Genomic DNA, 22,128 nt, shown 5'->3' with positions numbered 1-22,128 from the left:
TAAACAAAATCCTTGCGAAATCTAAGGATTTCCGGGTGAACGAACTTCGTTTGCCAAATGGCGATCTGACTTTCTCTGATGAGGAAGTTCTGGAATGCTTATTCAGCACACACTTCTCTGGATGTGTGGATATTACATCTTCGGATGAACCTGATGTCTTTTCTTGTAGTTATGATTCTTTAGCTTTGGCTCGGAGCATTGTAACTATAGAATCGATTGAGTGGGCTCTTAATAGCTTTGCTCCTTTCAAATCTCCTGGGGCAGATGGGATTTATCCTATTTTGCTTCAGAAGGGATTTGATTATTTCAAACATGTTTTGAAAAAACTACTTGTTTGCAATTTTGCTACAGGGTATATTCCCAAATCCTGGCGGGATATTACTGTAAAGTTTATTCCAAAAGTGGGTCGTGCGTCGTATGAAGAAGCAAAGAGTTTCAGACCTATCAGATTGACCTCTTTTCTTCTGAAATGCTTAGAACGCATTGTGGATCATCACATCCGTGATGTACATCCGGCCAACGTGCCTCTTCATGTGAACCAACATGCCTACCAATCTGGTAAGTCCACTGTGACTCTTTTACACAAGGTTGTTTACGATATCGAGAAAGCATTCGCTCAAAAGCAGTCTTGTCTGGGTGTTTTCTTAGATATCGAGGGTGCCTTTGACAACGTGCCTTTCGATGCCATATTGGAAGCCGCACGGAGTCATGGTATATCTCCAATGATTTCCAATTGGACTCACCAAATGCTCAAAAACCGATATCTCTTCTCGACATTGCGTCTAGCAGGGATTAGGAAATTGAGTGTTTGTGGATGCCCCCAAGGGGGAGTCTTATCACCGCTTTTGTGGAATCTCGTGGCAGATACGCTATTGAGGCAACTCAATAATAGCGGTTTTCCTACTTATGGTTTTGCCGACGACTACCTAACATTGTTAGTTGGTATGTGCATCAGCACCCTTTTCGACCTGATGCAAAGCGCCCTTCAGGTAGTTGAGGGTTGGTGTCGCCAATATGGCCTTTCGGTTAATCCGAGTAAAACATCTATTGTTCTTTTCACGGAAAGGCGAAACCGTAATGGCGTTCGGCCTTTGCGTCTCTTTGATTCTGAAATCGATGTGGCTGAACAGGTAAAGTACGTTGGAGTCATTCTTGATTCCAAACTTTCCTGGACACCTTACATTGAGTTCAGAATCAAGAAAGCTTGTATGGCATTCGGGCAATGCCGGCGAACCTTTGGTACAACTTGGAGTCTAAAACCCAAGTATATCAAATGGATTTACACAACTGTGGTTCGGCCAATATTGGCGTATGGATGTCTTGTGTGGTGGCAAAAGGGCGAAGTGAGAACGGTCCAATCAAAATTAGGCCATCTCCATAGGATGTGCTTAATGGCGATGTCTGGAGCGTTCTCTTCAACTCCCACGGCAGCGCTCGAAGTTCTCTTTGACGTTGCCCCACTACACATTAATCTCAAACTAGAAGAACTTTCTTGCACTTACCGGTTACGGGTACTCGGTCTACTAGAGGAAACTCCTGTGAACCGCACATCAACACACACCTCGTTGTTTTCACTTTTGGTGAATTGGGACAAAATTGTTCTTGCTCCAAGTGATCTTACAATTCCTTGTAATTTTCCGTATAGGACTTTTTCCACGAAATTCCCTTCCCGGGAAGAGTGGACATCTGGTTATCTGGAAAGAAGTATTTCAGGCGGCATCGTATGTTACACTAATGGCTCCCTTCTCGAAGGTCGAGCAGGTGCTGGTGTTTATTCTCGTGAGCTAAGGCTATATCAGTCTTACTCACTTGGTAGACACTGCACCGTTTTCCAGGCCGAAATCTTTGCTCTTATGTGCGGAGTGCAATCAGCACTTCAGCAGCACGTAATGGGCAAAGTAATATACTTCTGTTCAGATAGCCAGGCTGCTATTAAAGCACTTGCTTCGGCCAACTCTAGGTCGAAGGAAGTTATCGCTTGTCGAACTCAAATCGAAGAGCTGAATTCAGCAAACGCCGTTCACCTTGTATGGGTACCTGGCCATTCTTCCATCGCTGGAAATGAATTGGCTGATGAGTTAGCTCGCACTGGAGCATCACATGACCTCATTGGCCCTGAGCCAGCTATTCCGATATCGAAGTGTTGGGTAAAGCTTCAGATTGACACCTGGGCTGCCACTCAACACAGACAATACTGGAATAGTTTGGAGTCATGTCGTCAAACCAAATTGCATTGTACTGAGCCATCTCCAAGGGTGGCGAAGTATCTAACAAATTTGTCAAAGCAGAATTGCAGCATTCTGGACAAAGCATTGACTGGCCACTGCCGACTCAGCTATCACATGGCGAATATTCCGCAAGCTGATTCATTTGCATGTGATAGCTGTGAATCCGATTATGGAACTTCGTATCATTTGATATGTCGTCCCCTTAATGCTAGAACTAGGTAACTAGTTTTGCGAAATCGCAAGAAATTTGTTCATATCTGAACGTACACCACAATAAACACAAGTTTGTCAATTGAAAACTCGAAAACACATATTAATTCAACTTTTAAGACCAACAAAGTGTATGTTTTATACCAGGATAAGTTTTACCAGCCATTTTTATTCACATTTTCATGTCACATTTTTTTTTGGGTTTTGTCAATTCCTTTCCGATAACAAGGACACAGAGAGTCACATTGTCACATTTATTCTCATCTATTTCTCATCTCCTACTCCTAACCATCTGATCTAGTGTTATAATTTTCTTCATTATCAATCTTCGTGCACATTTTCCCTCCTCTGCAGCATCGAGGAGATCCGCCAGGCACCGCGAGTCCCCCTCTCTTCTCCATCCCCTTTCACTGTCCACGAGAACCCATTAGATCCGTCGAGATCGTCGGCCTTCGATCCTCTTTTTTTTCATCCTCGAACGAAGTGAGCTCCGCACTCGAACATCTCTTCATCCACGCAAAAACGGCTACGCTCAAAAATGTGTTCGGCCTGCACATTTTTAGTAAACATCCATGCCGCACATGACTGTGTTCGAAACACACATTTTTTTTAAATTGCTCGTACGCTCATATGAGCATGTATTTTGCAATAATTTCGACATGGCAACCTCACTGGGTTTATAAACCACCTTTAAATACCGAAAAATATTGATATTTTGCAAAAATGTGAGCGTGCGAGCAATTTAAAAAAATGTGTGTTTCCAACACAGTCCCTGTGCGGCATGGGCGCTACTAAAAATGAGAGCTTTTATTTTAGAGAGTCGGTCCATGACCTGGCTACTACTGAACCGTAGGAAAGCTTTCGTACCGCACCTCGCTTCGACCGAAACGACTTCTGCTATACACTGACAAAGAATGAGATATTTTCTCACCAGAGAGCCGCCGCCAATCTCATCTTTCGACTTCTCTTCTCGGCGTCGTCTCCATCGCGTGCGTGGTGTGCTTCACCCGAACGCTCTCTGGCCACATCTATCATGCATCTTGCTCATCAAAGTCGACGATAGGACTCGTGTTCATCGTTATCGCGCTGTCGTGTAGATGATGAAGTATGTGTGGCCGAACAGTCACATGTACCGTACTGAGATATGCGGTTTTAGTTGAGGTTGGATGGAATTGATGAGGCCGTTGCAGGGGTTCTCAACACGCGGTGCACGATTAATTACTTTGTTCATGCTCAAAAACAAGGACTTTTACTGATACATATTTCAAACGTAACAACGAGTTACCTAGTTCTAGCGATGTAACTGTCCAGTTTTTGCGCAACTGCGTTTCCGAGTATTCGGTTAACACTTATTAAGTGAAACTGACTTCAGAAACCTGAATCGTCAGGATATTCTGTTGTTCTTTACCCGCTGTGGTAAAGAGCTATAGGCTCTTTCGCTTTATGCGTTATTACAGTGCCCTTTTCAGGGCGCTGTTTGAATCCATTGTGGTACGCTTGTGCGTTAGTACCCTCCTCCAGGGTATTTTTGCTATTTCCCTACCTGTCCCTATCCCCATCCAAATCCTTTTTCCTTCCTTTTCCCTCAGGTAGATGATGAAATAGGCTGTTATTTTGGCGATGGCACAAATGTCCCAAAAGGAGGATAACGTGCCTCTGGAGCCGGCCTTCTGATACCTGATCCTAACGAATTGCTTGCAGAAGTTCCTTGTGAAATTCCTCTAACAATTTCTTAAGGAGCTCCTTCAGTAGCTTTGCAATGAATTCCCCCGGAGTTCCATCTAGATTACCTCCTATGGTCCCTTTCGGGGTTCCGGTTTTCGAAGAATTCCTTCTGTAAATTCCAGAAAAAAAAACATCTGAAAACATTCCAAATGTAACTGTTAGGAGAATCTTGGAAGGCATTCCTGAAGGATTCTCGGAATTCCAGTATAAATCCAGGAACGAACAAACCCAAAAGGAATCGTGGAAGGAGTTCATGGTGGAATCCAAGATTTAACCTTAGCCGCCTCAGACGGTAAAGATTAAATAATTAAACAACAACAACAACCTTTTAAAACGTCTCAGAAGAATCGCAGAGAGAACAATTGAAGGAACATCAAGAAGAATCCCAGAAGAAGCTGCTGGAATGTGCCACCAGCAAGTCATATATTAGTACACTTACTTGCTCTCGCAAATCCCATATTTTAAATTTAAGCAAACCACCCAGTGAAAGCTGACGAAATTTGTTTTAGTCTGAATATCTAACAAGGCCACGAAATGTCAAAGACTTAGAAATATTGACCTTTGAATTCGCGGCATTCAGTGCCCTATAACTTATTCAGAGAGAATAATGTGTCCAGGCAGTTTGAACGATTATTAGTCAATAATCTTTTAGATTATTAAAAGATGCATCAGATCTTGCCAAGCATCGGCATCGCTTCAGTGAACACGTGCAATGTTTGCGTCTTATTGCTTTAATCATTATTTTGATCGCATTTTGAAAAGTATGAATGAAAGAAATTGAGTTTAGTCTGTTTCATCAGATCGTTTGAAAACCACTGCTCAAGATGATGCCTTAGCTCAGCAAAATGCCTAGCATACCGCGTGAGAGGGTGCACGAGTAGTGAGGCACAACGAAGGAAAAAACTATATAGCAAGACAGCGAGACGCGGCGTAATAAGATCCCAGAGAACTGGTTATTAATACTAACTCACGCCCGGACTAGTGCGCACAGCACAGCCACACGTACGCCGCCGCTAGGGAGAACGTGAATACGCGTGAACAAAGCCACGAGGGGTTACTGAATTGCGCTTGAACAGAGTCGGTTGGGTACCATTATTGGGAAGCATCAGTCCGCTCCGCTCTCACTCGAGATGCAAACAGAGTGGAGCTCTGCTCAGCCAGACCCCAACACTGATTGAAAGATTTTGCGGTGAGTGAGGTTTCTGTTCTGTGTTTCTCCATAGGCATACAAGTCACTCAACGTCTGTGCTGTGCAGATGTCTTTAACTAAAAATGTAGTTGTGTTGTAAACTATAATACTACGAAAGCACATGGAAAGCGGATTCACCAATCAATGTGGTTAACATTCGCGATTTGTCCAGGGGGTTGGCTGGTGTATTGTGAGAGCAAATATTGATTAAGAACATTTGAGGCTTGCCTGTTTACTCAATCAAAATATCTTTGCTATTCTTTACTTAGACTCCGCTTTGTTGAAAGTTATTGGAAAATGATTTCGATCCGGTGGCAATACCGGAGAATAAGCAGTCGGATACCAGAAATATGGGTTCAGTTATTGTTAATTGTCATTTAAATTTGTGAAGCATTTTTCCAAACATATTGCAGAAGATGTTTAAGCAAAATACGGAGTTGTGTAGATTTCGTCGGCATAGAATGTCAAGGTTCATTCATAATATAGAGCTTTTCTAACACAAACCTAGATTGAGTTTAAAGAATAGCGAAAGTAACAGGAGCGAGTTCTCTTCATAGTCTCTCTGACAAAATGCAAATTTAATCGAATTTTTTCACACTTAGACGCTAGATTGCATCGTAACCTTGCGATTTATGACCAAAAAATGCAACCATACTTGCATCTTGTCACTTTAATTCGAAGAAGAGAGAGTCGGTAAGAGAACTCGCTCATGTTGCTTTCGCCCTTATTCAAACTCAATCTAGAAACATTTTAATTTCAAAAGAAGATTTATTTTTATTCGATATTGAGTGATTTGTTATGGGCACAGAACTGCTAGTAATAATTAAAATTTTCCAATTTTTTTTTCGAAAGAAATTGTATTCGCTACAGGCAATAAGAAAGCTTGAGAGTAAGTTCGATGATCTTTCCGATTGCTCCTCGGCAGCAGATCTTAACACGAACGTCAATAAGACCAAATTATTGGATGTAAAACTGTACTAACGCATAAGCGTACCACAATGGGTTCAAACAGCGCCCTGAGCCGGGCACTGTAATAACGCATAAAGCGTAAAGATAGCCTATAGCTCTTTACCACAGCGGGTCAAGAAAAACAGAACGTCCTGAAGCTTGAGGCTTCTGAAGTCAGTTTCACTTAATAAGTGTTTTCCGAGTCCTCGGAAACGAAGTTGCGCAAAAATTGGACAGTTACATTTTTTTTTTAATTTCTTTATTTTAAATGATACAAAGTTCCATAACCGGAATCACAGCTATCACATGCAAATGAATCAGCTTGCTGAATATTCGCCATGTGGTAGCTGAGTCGGCAGTGGCCAGTCAATGCTTTGACCGGCATGCTGCAATTCTGCTTTGACAGATTTGTAAGATACTTTGCCACCCCTAGAGATGGCTCAGTACAATACAATTTTATTTGACGACATGACTCCAAACTGTTCCAGTATTGTTTGTGCTGAGTGGCAGCCCAAATGTCAATCTGAAGCTTTACCCAACACTTGGATACCGGAATAGCTGGCTCAGGGCCTATGAAGTCATGTGGAGCATCAGTGCGAGCTAACTCATCAGCCAATTTATTTCCAGCGATGGAAGAATGGCCAGGTACCCATACAAGGTGAACAGCGTTTGCTGAATTCAGCTCCTCGATCTGAGTTCGACAAGCGATAACTATATTCGACCTAAAGCGAAGCAAGTGCTTTAATAGCAGCCTAGCTATCTGAATAGAAGTATATTACTTTGCCCATTACGTGCTGCTTAAGTGCTGATTGCACTCCGCACATAAGAGCAAAGATTTCGGCCTGAAAAACGGTGCAGTGTCTACCAAGTGAATAAGACTGATGCAGCCTTAGCTCTCGAGAATAAACACCAGCACCTGCTCGACCTACGAGAAGAGATCCATCAGTGTGTAACATACGATGCCGTTTGAAATACTTCTCTTCAGATAACCAGATGTCCACTCTTCCCGGGAAGGGTATTTCGTGGAAAATGTCCTATATGGAAAATTACAAGCAATTGTAAGATCATTTGGAGCAAGGACAACTTTGTCCCAATTCACCAAAAGTGGAAACAACGAGGTGTGTGTTGAACTTCGGTTCACAGGTGTTTCCTCTAGTAGACCGAGTACCCATAGGCGGTAAGTGCAAGAGAGTGCTTCCTGTTTGAGATGGATGTGTAGTGGAGAAACGTCAAAGAGAACTTTGAGCGCTGCCGTGCGAATTGAAGAGAACGCTCCAAACATAGCCATTAAGCACATCCTTTGGAGATGTCCTAATTTTAATTGGATCGTTCTCACGTCGCCTTTTTTCCACCACACAAGACATCCATAGGCCAATATTGGATGTACAAGAGATGTCGGTTTTTGAGCATTTGGTGAATCCTATTGGAAATCATTGGAGATATATCATGACTCCGTGCGGCTTCCAATATGGCATAGAAAGGCACGTTATCAAAGGCACCCTCGATATCTAAGAAAGCACCCAAGCAGGATTGCTTTTGAGCCAATCTCGAATTCGAAATCTCGATATCGTAAACAACTTTGTGTAAAAGAGTCACAGTGGACTTTCCAGATTGGTAAGCATGTTGGTTCACATGAAGAGGCACGTTGGCCAGATGAACATCACGGGTGTGATAATCGACAATGCGTTCTAAGCATTCCAGAAGAAAAGAGGTCAAACTGATAAATCTGAAACTCATTCAGGGATAGGGTGCGACTCAAAACTCTTTGCGTTCCGCACACTCTGCTACGAGACAGCACAACAAACTAGAAGGAGACGAGTACGCGCAATCGGTTGTGTGTTGCTCGCTTACTTTGCCGCGCGCTGGAGCTCTCCTGTCTCTCACGCTGTGTCGTATGCACTCTCTCTGTGCTTGTCTCCGTGCTTTGCACTTGGCTTGATACTACGCATGATTGGAAAAATTTCGAATCAAACGACCCATCACTCGTCAGCCCTTGACAAGCTTAACATTTTTGCCGAAAACACAAACTCTTCAATTAATTTATTAATTGATTTTTTCTGTTTGGAGACGAGCACAGTCCCAAGCACCGCGCATTACTCCCTGCGCCGTAGAGCTAGTGCTGCGATTGTCTCTCGCACAATTACGAAAGCTCTCACTCATACGTCTCTTGTCTCTCGGCAAAACGGGAGACGAGCACATGCGATTGTGCGAAACACACGCTTTTTTCGCACCGCACGGTGCATGCCGCCAATCCCTGAACTCATTGCTTCTTCATACAAAGCACGACCCACTTTCGGAATAAACTTTACAGTAATATCCCGCCAGGATTTGGGAATATACCCTGTAGCAAAATTGCAAACAAGTAGTTGTTTCAAAACATGTTTGAAATGAACAAATCCCTTCTGAAGCATAATAGGATAAATCCCATCTGCCCCAGGAGATTTGAAAGGATCAAAGCTATTTGATTCAGTGCCCATTCAATCGATTCTAGAGTTAAAACTTCCTCATCAGATGAAGTGAAATCACCAATTGGCAAACGATGTTCGTTTACTTGAAATTCCTTAGATTTTGCAAGGATTTTGTTTAACCGACTGGCTTCACTCAGAGTTCATGGACAGCCCCATTAATTACGAAAGGGTTTATGGGAGGAGGGGGGTTTGAGAAATCTTACGCGTCATACAAAAATGTTTGGGTTCTCATACAAAAAAATCTTACAAGGGGGGGGGGGGGGGTTTGGGGTATCGAAAAATCGTAAAATTTCCCTTACGTAATTAATGAACAGCCCCAGACTGGAAACATTTGTACAAAGGTTTTTCCTGCCGGATCGCTCAGCAGACCGAAGAGCTTTCTGGTAGGCCTTGCGAGCCAACCTGAAAGCCTCCGATCCAGCAGAACGTCGTCTGTTCCAACTCTTTCTACATTGTTTCCTGAGCTTCGCTAGATCAGAGTTCCACCAAGGCACAGTGGTGCGAGGGCGGTCGAAACTTAAAAAATGAAAATGCTTTTCACGTAGATATAATATTTTTGTCAGATTCCTAAATATTTCAACTGTAGAAATCCAAAATTTCAGATCGATTCATTGAAATTTGAATTTTTGACAGCCTCCTGAACGGACTGTGGTTTATGGCCTTCTTACAAAATCTATAATGTTTATTCACAGCTATGGCAGTGTCCCGTGCTTTAATAAACGCATGGACTATAATACTTGCTTTGAAGGCTTTGTTCGTAGATATGTGAAGATCATCTGTATGGCATTTAAGTTGTGAAAAAGCTGCCTAAAAATGAGTTATCCTTCGATGTTCTTGAAAATTACCCATTTTTGAGTCAAAATTGATCTATAACTATAGTAGGACGTGTGCGCCCGCGATGTGGTTGTGCGATTTTGTAAGCCTAAGACCAGTGCTTTCGATTGGTGTATGATTTATTTTGCGAAAACTTGCGATAGATTTCATGATTTTCATATGTTTTTGAGGGTTTTGGGTAAGAGGTTTTGGCTGGCTTTTGTTCAGCAGCGCACCACTGTGCAAGGGGATCTCTTGTGATCTTCACAGACCGCAGAGGGCAAGCATCTTCAAAAGCTTCCATGATGAAGGCCGTTGTAGTATTAACGGCATCATCTAAATCACTTGGAGTGTCAATGGAGTGTACCCATGAAATTTGGCTGTAACGAAATCGTTAAGGTTGAAGGATTCGTCATTGACATAATCGTCATCATTGAAAATTCAAAAGCAGTTTTTTCGTTCAAAACTGAAATTACAGCAATAAAAATGTATTCACGGCATTGCGGGTGGCGAATGAAGTACTGTGAACACATTTTCACTGCGGAAATTTCAGTTTTGAACGAGAAAACTGCTTTCGTATTTTCAATGATGACGATTATGTCAATGATGAATCCTTGAACCTTAAAGAGATGTATGAAGAGATGTATGAAGAGAGCAGCTTTGCCTTAAAATAAAACAAAAATCGATTTCAAATCGACAGACTTGTATGAAAAGTCGAAGAAATTTCCGCTCTACTGTATTTTTTTCTTTCACGCTTGCGAACTCAGGGCATGATTCTACACTAAAAATGATCATCAGCTTACCGAGTTCAAAAATGCTGTAAACTAGTGTTATCCCTTTCCAACTGACTGTAAGGATTACAACATCGTTCTTCTTCTTAGAAATTAAGTAGTGCACTATAGTTTGTTACTCACGATACATAACTAATTAACATTTAGATGTGCACTGATTTCCTTGCACCAACAGTCACATGTCTCAGAGATAACAACATTATTCAAATTCCATTGCCATGTCCCCCGATGCTTCGGAAAACAACAAACACGAATCTTCTTAGGTTCTCAAGTTCACCAAGGCCCCAAGTCACACCTAGCCAGTAGTAAAGTGATTCGCAAACATTACACACGTATGACCGACCACATACACACGCACATTTCCAAACCGGCAACCCTTTCAGTATTTGAGTCACTCATTGCGTTGAAAAGAAACTAGAAATCGCAGTCGCGTACATAAATATGACATACACAAACCCGCCAACCGCAAATCTGGCGTAGGTATATTGCGCCCAACTCACCTGCAGCTCACTGTGACAAGGCAGAGAATCCGGAAGAAAATAAAACTTGTTGTTTACGTACGCATACCGTGATGGGTTAAAGTTGCGGACAGTCAGTGTCATGTCTGATGGAAAATGTTTCAGATATTACGTGGTGTAAAAAAAAATCCAGTATAGAGATCACTTATTGAATCCATGTTCCAAAATTGCAAGATTACCCTTCTAATTTTAATATAACGGAATCCGGGGTAACATTGTTCATTTTTTAAATCGTTCCTCATTGCAACAAGTAAGAATTAGAAAATGGTTTTATCAAATGGTTTTCCAAATGTTACTTACTTGATACTTGATTGGCTACAACTCGTAGCGGTGAGTCTACGCTGAATTAAGCAATCGCCTCCAATGGTATCAGTCCTGATCGAGCCAATCCCTTCCAGTCGCCGTGAACGTTTAGAGCCCTTAGGTCCTCCTCTGCTGCATAAAGCGATCGAGTTCGCGACCCAGCATAAAACCGACGGCCCCTTCCTAGTTATTTGCTGAATTGTAGATATTCATTCCTCCAGCATACGAGCTTTGTACCCAGCCCACCACAGCCTGTCGCATTTTATTTGCTTCATTATAGCGCATTTACCCAACTAACATTTTCAGCGCTATAAGCTTCAGTCATTTGCTTTCTGTTGTGTAACCATCGAGTAAAAGCAGTCAACGCTGAATAAAAGGAAACTTCAAACTCGGTTTTCAGAAATCCATTACTTGTCACTGGGGCTGCCTTTACTCCACCCTATTCCAACTCCGGGTGATTTCCCGGAAGATGTGAAAACTTGAACACATCGAATAGGAGTCCCCACTAACAAAACAGCTGCTACTATACAATACAATTCATTATACTGACAAATCCCGTTTAAAGGCCGTTATGCGATTTCATTACGGTTAGAAGCTGTAATAAAGAAACTGTCCCAACTAACATTTTCAGCGCTATAAGCTTCAGTCATTTGCTTTCTGTTGTGTAACCATCGAGTAAAAGCAGTCAACGCTGAATAAAAGGAAAGCTAGTCAAATATAAATCATAAGCTAATACACGACTGCAAAACAAGCACCATACAGCTATCAAACTCGGTTTTCAGAAATCCATTACTTGTCACTGGGGCTGCCTTTACTCCACCCTATTCCAACTCCGGGAGATTTCCCGGAAGATGTGAAAACTTGAACACATCGAATAGGAGTCCCCACTAACAAAACAGCTGCTACTATACAATACAATTCATTATACTGACAAATCCCCAAACCAGCAGCGTTTTAAAGGCCGTTATGCGATTTCATTACGGTTAGAAGCTGTAATAAAGAAACTGTTGGTTTACCAACACGGCTTGTCGGATATAAACATTATTGTCAAAACAAACTTTAAGCGGGATATATAGCTACTACACAAATTCTTTACAGCTATCCATGTATGTGCTGTGAAATTATTTGGGTTGCTTTTATTGCACTTTAATTCAATGCCGGAAGATTTGCCGGAAGGTGTGCAAATCGAGTAAGAGTCCCAGCCACTACAACAGCTGCTTTTATACATTACGTTTTGTAATGTTGCCAAAACACAAAACAACAGCGCTTCGTAGCCGTTTAAAGAACACTCTTTCAGCTAGAAGCTGTGAAGAAGAATCTGTTGGCACAACCACACAACTTGTTCAATGTAAACATTATTGCGTTTGACGTTTCATAAGCTTTTACAGCAAGATGAAGTTGGGTAAGGTTTCTTGTGGCACAATTATGAAGCCTTGTCTGGAGTAAAACAAAACGGGCTATTTTCTATGTTATTTATAGCAGTGTGGCAGCGAGGACATCATCGGGACCAGTGGATGCGGAGATCGGGAGTTCGATTCCAAGTAGCGGCAAGTACTTTAATTATTCAGTTCCACATGTATTGCATCACGGTATCCATAACCAAATTATATTTAATCGTTTAATTTGGAGATGCCGTAAAACTATTATTTAACAACTGCGAAAAGGCTGAAAAAGCGCCTTCTCAAGATGTTATTCAGTTAGTGGTTACATAGGAGCCGAGAAAAGAGCTATAACTAGGTGGCATAGAAGCTGATCGCATAGCATGTACAAGCTGATTAAGTTCGCCAGATTCATTGGTATAGGGCTTGCATAGAAGCTTCCGTCCATATGTACAACACAGTAACTCAGCATCAAGCCGTATTAATGAAGCTTTGTTGACGTTTACATTCACAATAAATGTTAGTTGGGTAGTTCACCACTGGACTATCGCACAAGTTTTCACGAGTGCGAAAACGTGAATAATCGTGCGCGATTGCATCAAATAAACTCGGTGTCTGCAGAACGAATCTCGAAATTATTTTTTGGGAAATTAATAAAATAAAATGGGTAAAGAATTATGAAAAAAATTAGGAACTCCTGAAATAACCTCAGAAAGTATTTCTTAAGAAATCCCAGAACAATTTTCTGGGAATCTCGGGAATACTTCAAGCCATAAATGAGGAGGTTAGAAGCAAAGGGGTGTAAGTGACAAAAACCCACTTTCGAGTAAATGACGTTTAAAGTTTTTGACCATTTTTTCATCTCATACAAAATGTATGGAGTTTCAAAATCAACCCAATTTTCTCTGATTTATTGTATTTTTTCTAATCATCGTAGCAACAATCTTAAAAAGGTTCCTGAATGCTTGAAATCTAAAGAATTTTATGATATGCTCAGCTCAAAATCTACAAAATGGTCACTTACACCCCTTTGATTCTGGCCCCTCAAATCAGAACACTTTCCGACGTTCAGGAACCCCACATGATGAATTCATGCAAACCACCCATAAAAAGCTGGCGGAAAAGTTCGAATCGTAAACAATAGAGCCAAGAAATCGTTCACTTCATAAGTGGATGGTCATGGGTTTGATCCAAACCCCGGCATTTGCAATTTTTCGTCAGTTGCTTTTCCCTCCCAGAAGCAGCTGAACGTGACCCTTGGAAACTTGGAAACTTGGATTTCGCCTAACAGCAACTCATAATGGACCCCCACTCGGACTGGAAAAGGAACACGAGCCACACAGCAACATCATTGTGCTTGTCATTCTACCATGGACAGAGTTGGAAAATGACAGCAGCGCAAAGACAACCAGTTCGATATAGTAGAATTAAAATATAATTTAGGCGCTGTACAAAAAGAGTAAATGCAGTCAAATGGAATCGCTCACGCTGTGCCCAAATGGACAAAAGAGCTGTAAATTAGATTAAGTGGTTGAAAAATAAAAAAGTTTACGAAACGTCAAAGACTTTAAAAATTGTATCTTTGCAAGCATGGTATGCAGTGCCCTCCTATTAGTATCAGATGGCTGTCTGAGGTTTATAACTGCTTTTCTCTAATTCGTTATTCAATCACCAAACCAAATATCATGACTCATTGTACTGCCGTTGTACATAATTGTCCTATGTGATATAGGTATTTCTGTATACATGGTGTAATGCGTAGAACAGCAGTGTACGTACAGATGGCATCCATAAACGATGAAGACAATTTTCGACCAACCCGCTCTCGTATACCAATTTTTTTCCTCATTTGAAACCAAACGCAAAACAATTTCATAGTATATTTTGAATGACTTTCATTCCTTCTGCTTTCCGATTTTCTGAAGAAACTATCTATTTCTGGGATTTCCCCTGTTGTATGGATGAGGAAAAAACACCCACTTCTGTGAACATTTGATGTAGTTACCCAAATTTGAGTACTTTGCTAATTACTTAGTTTTGGCTTGACGCACGCACCCCGATATTTGGTGAAATGAACTCAATTATAAGTACTTCCATTCCTCCTTGTAGCCACCATTATTAGGGTGCAACCCCTGGCTTTTCCCTTTTTTACTACTTTGTAATTTTCTATCTCTCTCTTCTACATATACATCTCAAGGGGTTCGTAGCCATCGCTAGAACCAGAAACGGATTAAAAAGGCCATTTCCCTTTCTTCCAACTTTCACAGAACAGTGTCAATATATTAACACCTACAAGTTATGTAACCATGCGAACTGTGCCGCTTCACAATAATCTTCATACAATCTATCACTTTACCCCTGGCACCCATACACCAATGCGCGAACTTTGTGCCAGAATGAAACATATCCTACCAACACTCTGACACTCACATGACCTGAGCAGGAGCAGAGGACTCAACGGCCTATCGGCAACAAATGATTGCAAGTGGCAGCAATAATGTTACGATAGAAGGGGATACTTTCGAGGTGGTAGAAGAGTTCGTCTATCTCGGTTCCTTGCCAACGGCTGACAATAAAGTGAGCCGTGAAATACGGAAGCGCATCTTCAGTGGTAGTCGTACCTACAACGGGCTCCAGAAGTAACTGCGGTAAAAAAAAATCACTCTTGGTATAGTTACCATGTTACTTACCTGACCGGTCAGGCTAAGGCCGGGGTGGCCTCTGCTGTACATAGTAGCCGCCTCCATTCCACTCGGTCCATGGCTGTTTGTCTTCAGTTCCGCAATCTGCGTAGGGTCCGCAGATCGTCCTCCACTTGGTCGACCCACCTAGCTCGCTGCGCCCCACGTCTTCTTGTACCGGTCGGATGACTCTCGAGAACCATTTTAGTCGGGTTGCTATCCGACATCCTGATGACGTGACCCGCCCACCGTAGCCTCCCGATTTTAGCGGTATGGACGATGGTTGCTTCTCCCAGCAGCTGATGCAGTTCGTGGTTCATTCGCCTTCTCCAAGTCCCGTCTTCCATCTGCACTCCGCCGTAGATGGTACGCAACACCTTCCGTTCGAAAACTCCAAGGGCGCGTTGGTCTTCTGCACGTAGGGTCCATGTTTCGTGCCCATAGAGGACGACCGGTCTAATCAGCGTTTTGTAGATAGTTAACTTCGTGTTACGGCGAACTTTATTCGATCGTAGAGTTCTGCGGAGTCCAAAGTAGGCACGATTTCCTGCCACAATGCGCCTCTGAATTTCTCTGCTGGTGTCGTTGTCGTCGGTCACCAGTGAGCCCAAGTACACGAATTCTTCAACCGCCTCGATTTCATCACCGTCGATATGAATTCGGGGTGGCGGGCGCAGTGATTCCTCCCTGGAGCCCTTTGCCATCATGTACTTTGTCTTCGACACATTAATGACTAATCCGATTCACCTGGCTTCACTCTTTAGTCGGATGTACGTTTCCGCCATCGTCTCAAATTTACGAGCAATAATATCAATATCATCGGCGAAACCAAGCAGCTGAACGGTCTTCGTGAAAATCGTCCCACTCGTGTTTATCCCCGCTCTTCTTGTTACACCCTCCAAAGCAATGTTGAATAGCAAGCACGAAAGACCATCACCTTGCCGTAACCCTCTGCGAGATTCGAAGGGACTCAAGAGTGTCCCTGATACTCGAACTACGCACATCACTCGATCCATCGTCGCCTTGATCAACCGTATCAGTTTATCCGGGAATCCGTATTCGTGCATAATCTGCCATAGCTGTTCTCGATGGATTGTATCATACGCCGATTTGAAATCGATGAACAAGTGATGTGTGGGCACGTTGTATTCGCGGCATTTCTGCAACACCTGGCGGATGGCGAACATCTGGTCCGTTGTAGCGCGTTCACCCATAAATCCAGCCTGATATTGCCCCACGAACTCTCTTGCAATCGGTGATAGACGGCGGCATAAAATTTGAGAGAGTATCTTGTAGGCAGCGCTCAGTAGTGTGATCGCGCGGTAGTTCCCGTAATCCAACTTGTCGCCCTTTTTGTAGGTGGGACACACGATACCTTCCATCCATTCCTCCGGTAATACTTCCTCCTCCCAAATCTTGGTAATGACCCAGTGTAGTGGTCATACCAGTGCTTCTCCACCGTATTTTAGAAGCTCGCTTGGTAGTTGATCTGCTCCAGCGGCTTTGTTGTTTTTCAACCGGCCAACCTCCTCCTCAATCTCTTGGAGGTCAGGGTCCGGAAGTCTTTCGCCCTGTGCACATACTTTTAGATCTGTTACCACGCCACCTTCGGTACTTGCAACGTCGCTATTGAGGCGCTCATCGTAATGCTACCGCCACCTTTCGACCACTTCACGCTCGCTCGTGAGAATATTCCTGTGATTATCTCGGCACATGTCGGCTTGTGGAACAAAGCCTCTGCGCGAGCGGTTCAGCTTCTCGTAGAACTTTCGTGTGTCCTTAGCGCGGTACAGCTCTTCCATCGCTTCGCGATCTCGTTCTTCCTGCTGGCACTTCTTCATCCGAAAGACTGAGTTCTGCCTGTTCCGCGCCTGTTTGTAACGTGCCTCATTCGCTCTCGTACGGTGTTGCAGCATTCTCGCCCATGCTGCATTCTTTTCGTTTTTCAACTGTTCACATTCGCCGTCGTACCAGTCGTTTTTGTGATTCGGAGTCGCGAAGCCTGGTGCTGTAGCCGAGGTACTACCTATGGCGGATCGGATGTCCCTCCAGCCATCTTCAAGTGTAGCTGCGCCAAGCTGCTCTTCCGTTGGTAGGGCCACTGCTAACTGCTGCGCGTAGTCTTGAGCCACTTCTACGTTACGCAGCTGCTCGATGTTGAGCCGCGGCGTTCGACTTCGACGTGTGGTGATAACTGTCGAAAGTTTTGAGCGCATGCATACAGCGACTAAGTAGTGATCCGAATCTATATTCGCACTGCGGTATGTGCGGACGTTGGTTATATCTGAGAAGAATTTACCGTCGATTTGAACGTGGTCGATTTGGCTTTCTGTTTGATGGTCGGGTGATCTCCAGGTGGCTTTGTGGATATCTTTTCGGGGGAAGAAGGTGCTTCGGACTACCATACCACGGGAGGCTGCAAAGTTTACGCATCGCTGGCCGTTATCATTCGATACGGCGTGCAGGCTGTTTCGCCCGATTACCGGTCTGTACATTTCCTCCATTCCTACCTGCGCGTTCATGTCGCCGACAACGATTTTCACGTCACGCGGCGAGCAACCATCGTATGTTTGCTCTAACTGCGCGCAGAACGCTTCTTTCTCGTCATCGGGTCTCCCTTCGTGTGGGCAGTGGACGTTGATGATGCTGTAGTTGAAGAAACGGCCCCTGACTCTCAACATGCACATCCTTGCGTTGATCGGCTGCCACCCGATCACACGTTGTCGCATCTTGCCCAACACTATAAATCCTGTTCCCAGTTCATTGGTGGTGTCACAGCTTTGGTAGAAGGTAGCCGCTCGATGCCCGCTTTTCCACACTTTCTGTCCAACAACATTCCTCCAACGCCACGATGTCGAAGTTGCGGGGATGTAGTTCGTCGTAGATTATCCTGTCACATCTTGCGAAACCTACACAGTTCGAAAAAAAAAACCTGTAAATTTATGACGGATTGAATGTAACAAAAGGCCCCGTCATATATGATGGAAAATTTTGTGCGATCTTAAAATTACATTGCAGATATCTGTTAGATAACATGAAGAAAAATCGAGTTCCTAGCGAGAATTGAACTCAGATCCTTGGGGAGTGAGTAGCACGCCCAAGCTCTCTCGGCTACTTCAGCTTGTTGAAAAGCAGATAGTCAAAGTTAAACTGCTTCTACCATAATGCACGCATTCCCGACATGCTTCGGCTGCTGCAGAGAGTACTGAGAGAGACAACGAGGAAACCGCCACAGCTGCGAGCAGCCGTTCGTTAGCTGATGACGGAGAGTGGCTGGCACGATTTATAGCAGATGCATGTAAATTTAAAGCGAATATGCTTTAAAATCTGTAAACAAGCCGTCTGACCAGCAGCGGGCTGCTCGGCTGGCGTTAAATGTTGGTGATTTACATTTTTCTGCCGCAAATTTCAGTTGATCTTCAATTTACGTGCTGTATAACTGTCATATTTTTTTGCTGTGTAGTGACTTGCAATTCCATGTTCCAAGTTTCCAATCGTAGTCCTTATTTCGTCACGTGGGTCTTTGCCGATTGTATCGAGTCGTATTTTCTCCTATGTTATTCGCAATGGGGAATTTTACGGGTGGCTTATTGGGCCTACGCCAACACTCCTGTCTCGCCGGAGGGCCATCGTGCCAGTTCTGTTTAACGTCCCAACCAACACTGGGACGACCACGCTGATGGGGCTACCACCTTGGATCTAGCTGGGCGTGGTGCAGCGTTTCTTACTCAGCCGCTGGATGCCAGAACAGACGCTGTTTGAGCCGCACCTCCTTGGTGAACAGACGCTCGAATCGTACCTCCTCAATCTAGCTGAAGTCAGAAGGACAACAGTGCCCAGGCTGCACTACCAGCTAAGCACACAGCTCTTAGCTGGCGGTCTTTGTCATCGCTTGACCCGTGGAAGCATGAGGTAGGAACTTGTGAGGACCAGAGCTATATACGACGCTCTCCTTATCGACTCACCGATTTGCAGTTACCATGCACAAGACGCTAATAAGACCGGTGGTGCTCTACGCACACGAGGCATGGACCATGCTCGAGGAAAACCTGCAAGCACCGGGAGTTTTTGAGCGACGATATCAACTTCCCACGCCCTACATTCTCCGTGGCCGAGATCATTAGTTCACTGAACGCCGTTGATGCCTCGAAGGGTCCAGGTCCTGAAAAGCTTCCGCCTGTTTTCATTAAAATATGCGCAGAAGTACTTGGGCCTCCGGTTTGCCTACTGTTTAACCTATCCCTGGAACAAGGCGTTTTTCCGGATGTATGGAAACTGTCTTCAGTCATTCCTATACACAAATCGGGCAGCATTCATAATGTAGAAAACTACCGTCCAATATCGATACTTTGTTGCTTAGCTAAAATACTGGAGCTTCTTATTCATGATAGAATGTATTCAGCCGCAAAACCGATATTTTCCGAGTTTCAGCATGGCTTTGTGAAAAATCGCTCAACCGTAACGAACCTCATGAGCTACACGAGCTTGTTGAATACCAGCCTTGAAAAGCATTGGCAAGTAGATAGCATCTATATAGATTTTGCGAAAGCTTTCGATAAAGTACCGCACGCCTTAACGCTGGAAAAGCTTGAGAAATACGGATCCCTCAGTGGCTCATAGCTTGGTTACGTTCTTATCTAACTGGTAGATCCGCTTTCGTTAAACTGAACTCCGCGAAATCTGACATTTACACCACGCCTTCCGGAGTGCCTCAGGGAAGCCATCTAGGCCCGTTAATATTCATCCTGTTTGTTAATGACCTCTGTCACCGTATAAGTTCTCACCACCTTATGTTCGCAGACGACTTGAAAATGTATAGGATCATCAGTTCCGTCGTCGACTGCATTGCTCTGCAGCAGGACATTGATACCGTAGATGGCTGGTGTGTATCTAATAGCGTGGTTCAAAAAATCGTTTTTGCTCCACACCGCTTATTCGATTCCTAACCAGATTATATGCCTTCTCACAAAATTTGAGCTCATTTGGTTGAAAATTGAGACTGCACAAGCCCATCAAAGTTTGTATGGGAATTACTATGGGAAAATTATGTTTTTCATTCAATCGACCGTAGCATTTCCACAGGTGCCCTATTGGGTTAGTCGACCCTTGGTAATACTAGGCTACTCTATATGCTACAACTTTGCCAAAGACCGCATTCAAATCGGACGCCCCATTAATTAGTTATCGATTTGTATCCAACTGGGCAAACTTTAGCTATGATCCTCCAGTTTCCCAGCAGGCAACATTGCTGCATATGGCGCCAAAGATAGCACACTGAAATCATGGCTACTATGTTCCACTGCAGAATGCAGTGATGCCCACCGAATAGTCTAACCATCATGAGTAAAGATTTCGATTCTGGATAAAAATCGGTAACTAATTAATGAGGCGTCCGATTTGAATGCGGTCTTCGGCAAAGTTGTAGCTGATAGAGTAGCCTAGGATTAAAAAGGGTCGACTAACCCACTAGGGCACTTGGGCAAATTCTACGGTTGATTGAATGAAAAACGTCGTTTTCCCATAGTAATTCCCATACAAACTTTGACGGGCTTGTGCAGTCTCAATTTTCAACCAAATGAACTCAAATTTTGTGAGAAGGCATATAATCTGGTTAGGAATCGAATAAGCGGTGTGGAGCAAAAATGATTTTTTGAACCATGCTAGTATCTAATGGTATGCTGTTGAACGCTGGGAAATGCAAAATAATAAGCTTCCGAAGATCTAGGCCTCTAATTAGCTTCGAATACACCATAGACGGAGACGAAATTGAACGTGTTGAATCTATAAAAGATCTCGGAGTGATTATGGATTCAAAGCTAAAGTTCAACGAGCATATATCTCTGACAACGGCTAAAGGTTTCTCGCTGCTAGGCTTCGTTCGTCGTAATGCCGCCGATTTTGATGACGTGCATGCTCTCAAAACCTTGTATAGCTGTTTTGTGCGTAGTGTACTCGAATATGCTGTGCCAGTTTGGGCACCATATCATGAAACTCAGATACAACGTTTAGAACGAGTTCAACGCAGTTTTTTGAGGTTTGCGCTAAGAAGGCTTCCATGGAATGACCCGCGGAGACTACCACAATACGAACAACGATGTCAGCTGATACGACTGGAAACTCTTCGTGAAAGACGTAAGTCCCTACAAATGATGTTCGCATTCGATAATTATTGTGACCGTTTAGACTGTCCAGATCTTCTACATCAAGTCAATTTCTATGCTCCGGCTCGTCGTTTACGTCACCGACAATTGTTCTGGGTTGCTCGGCATTCCACAGCGTATGGTCAGCATCACCCGTTTGAGAGATGTGTTTGCTTGTTAAACAGTGTACCGTGGTTTGATTTTAATTTAAGTAGAACGACTTCTAAAACTAGGATTAGGCAATTAATTTAAGTAACCAAACAATCTGTACAGCTATAGCTGAAGATGAAGTTAAATAAATAAATAAAGGACCACAGACAAACAGACGTAACACTCTTCAAAACGACTTGGCGCATGCATTTAACGATCAATTCAAATTTCATTTCATTTGCGCGATATTCCACCAGCTGCGCTAGTGTTCGATCGCTATGCCAGTGTACAGTGTACACCTTGCTGAATGATGCAAATGAAAATTACAGGCGATTTGTGTAGTGGTGTGCGTGTTAGACACGCGACAAATCGAAATCAATCATGGCCGACATGATCGCGTGGATCTACCTGCAGGCAGTATGCTCATGAAAAAGACACCAGGCAAAAGCTTTTGATGAATTTCCTCTAAGAGTTTCGTCTGTTTGTCTGTGTAAGGACGATCTTCGGCAACTTGCGGAAGAACGGTGTGTAGCGGCTAAGAATGCCAGACAACAACCCTGCAAAGTTGGTGTTCACGACTGATAT

The sequence above is a fragment of the Aedes albopictus genome, chromosome 1 (genome assembly GCF_035046485.1).
Source record: "Aedes albopictus strain Foshan chromosome 1, AalbF5, whole genome shotgun sequence".
Taxonomy (NCBI): Eukaryota; Metazoa; Arthropoda; class Insecta; order Diptera; family Culicidae; genus Aedes; species Aedes albopictus.
This window is presented reverse-complemented; position numbering follows the sequence as displayed.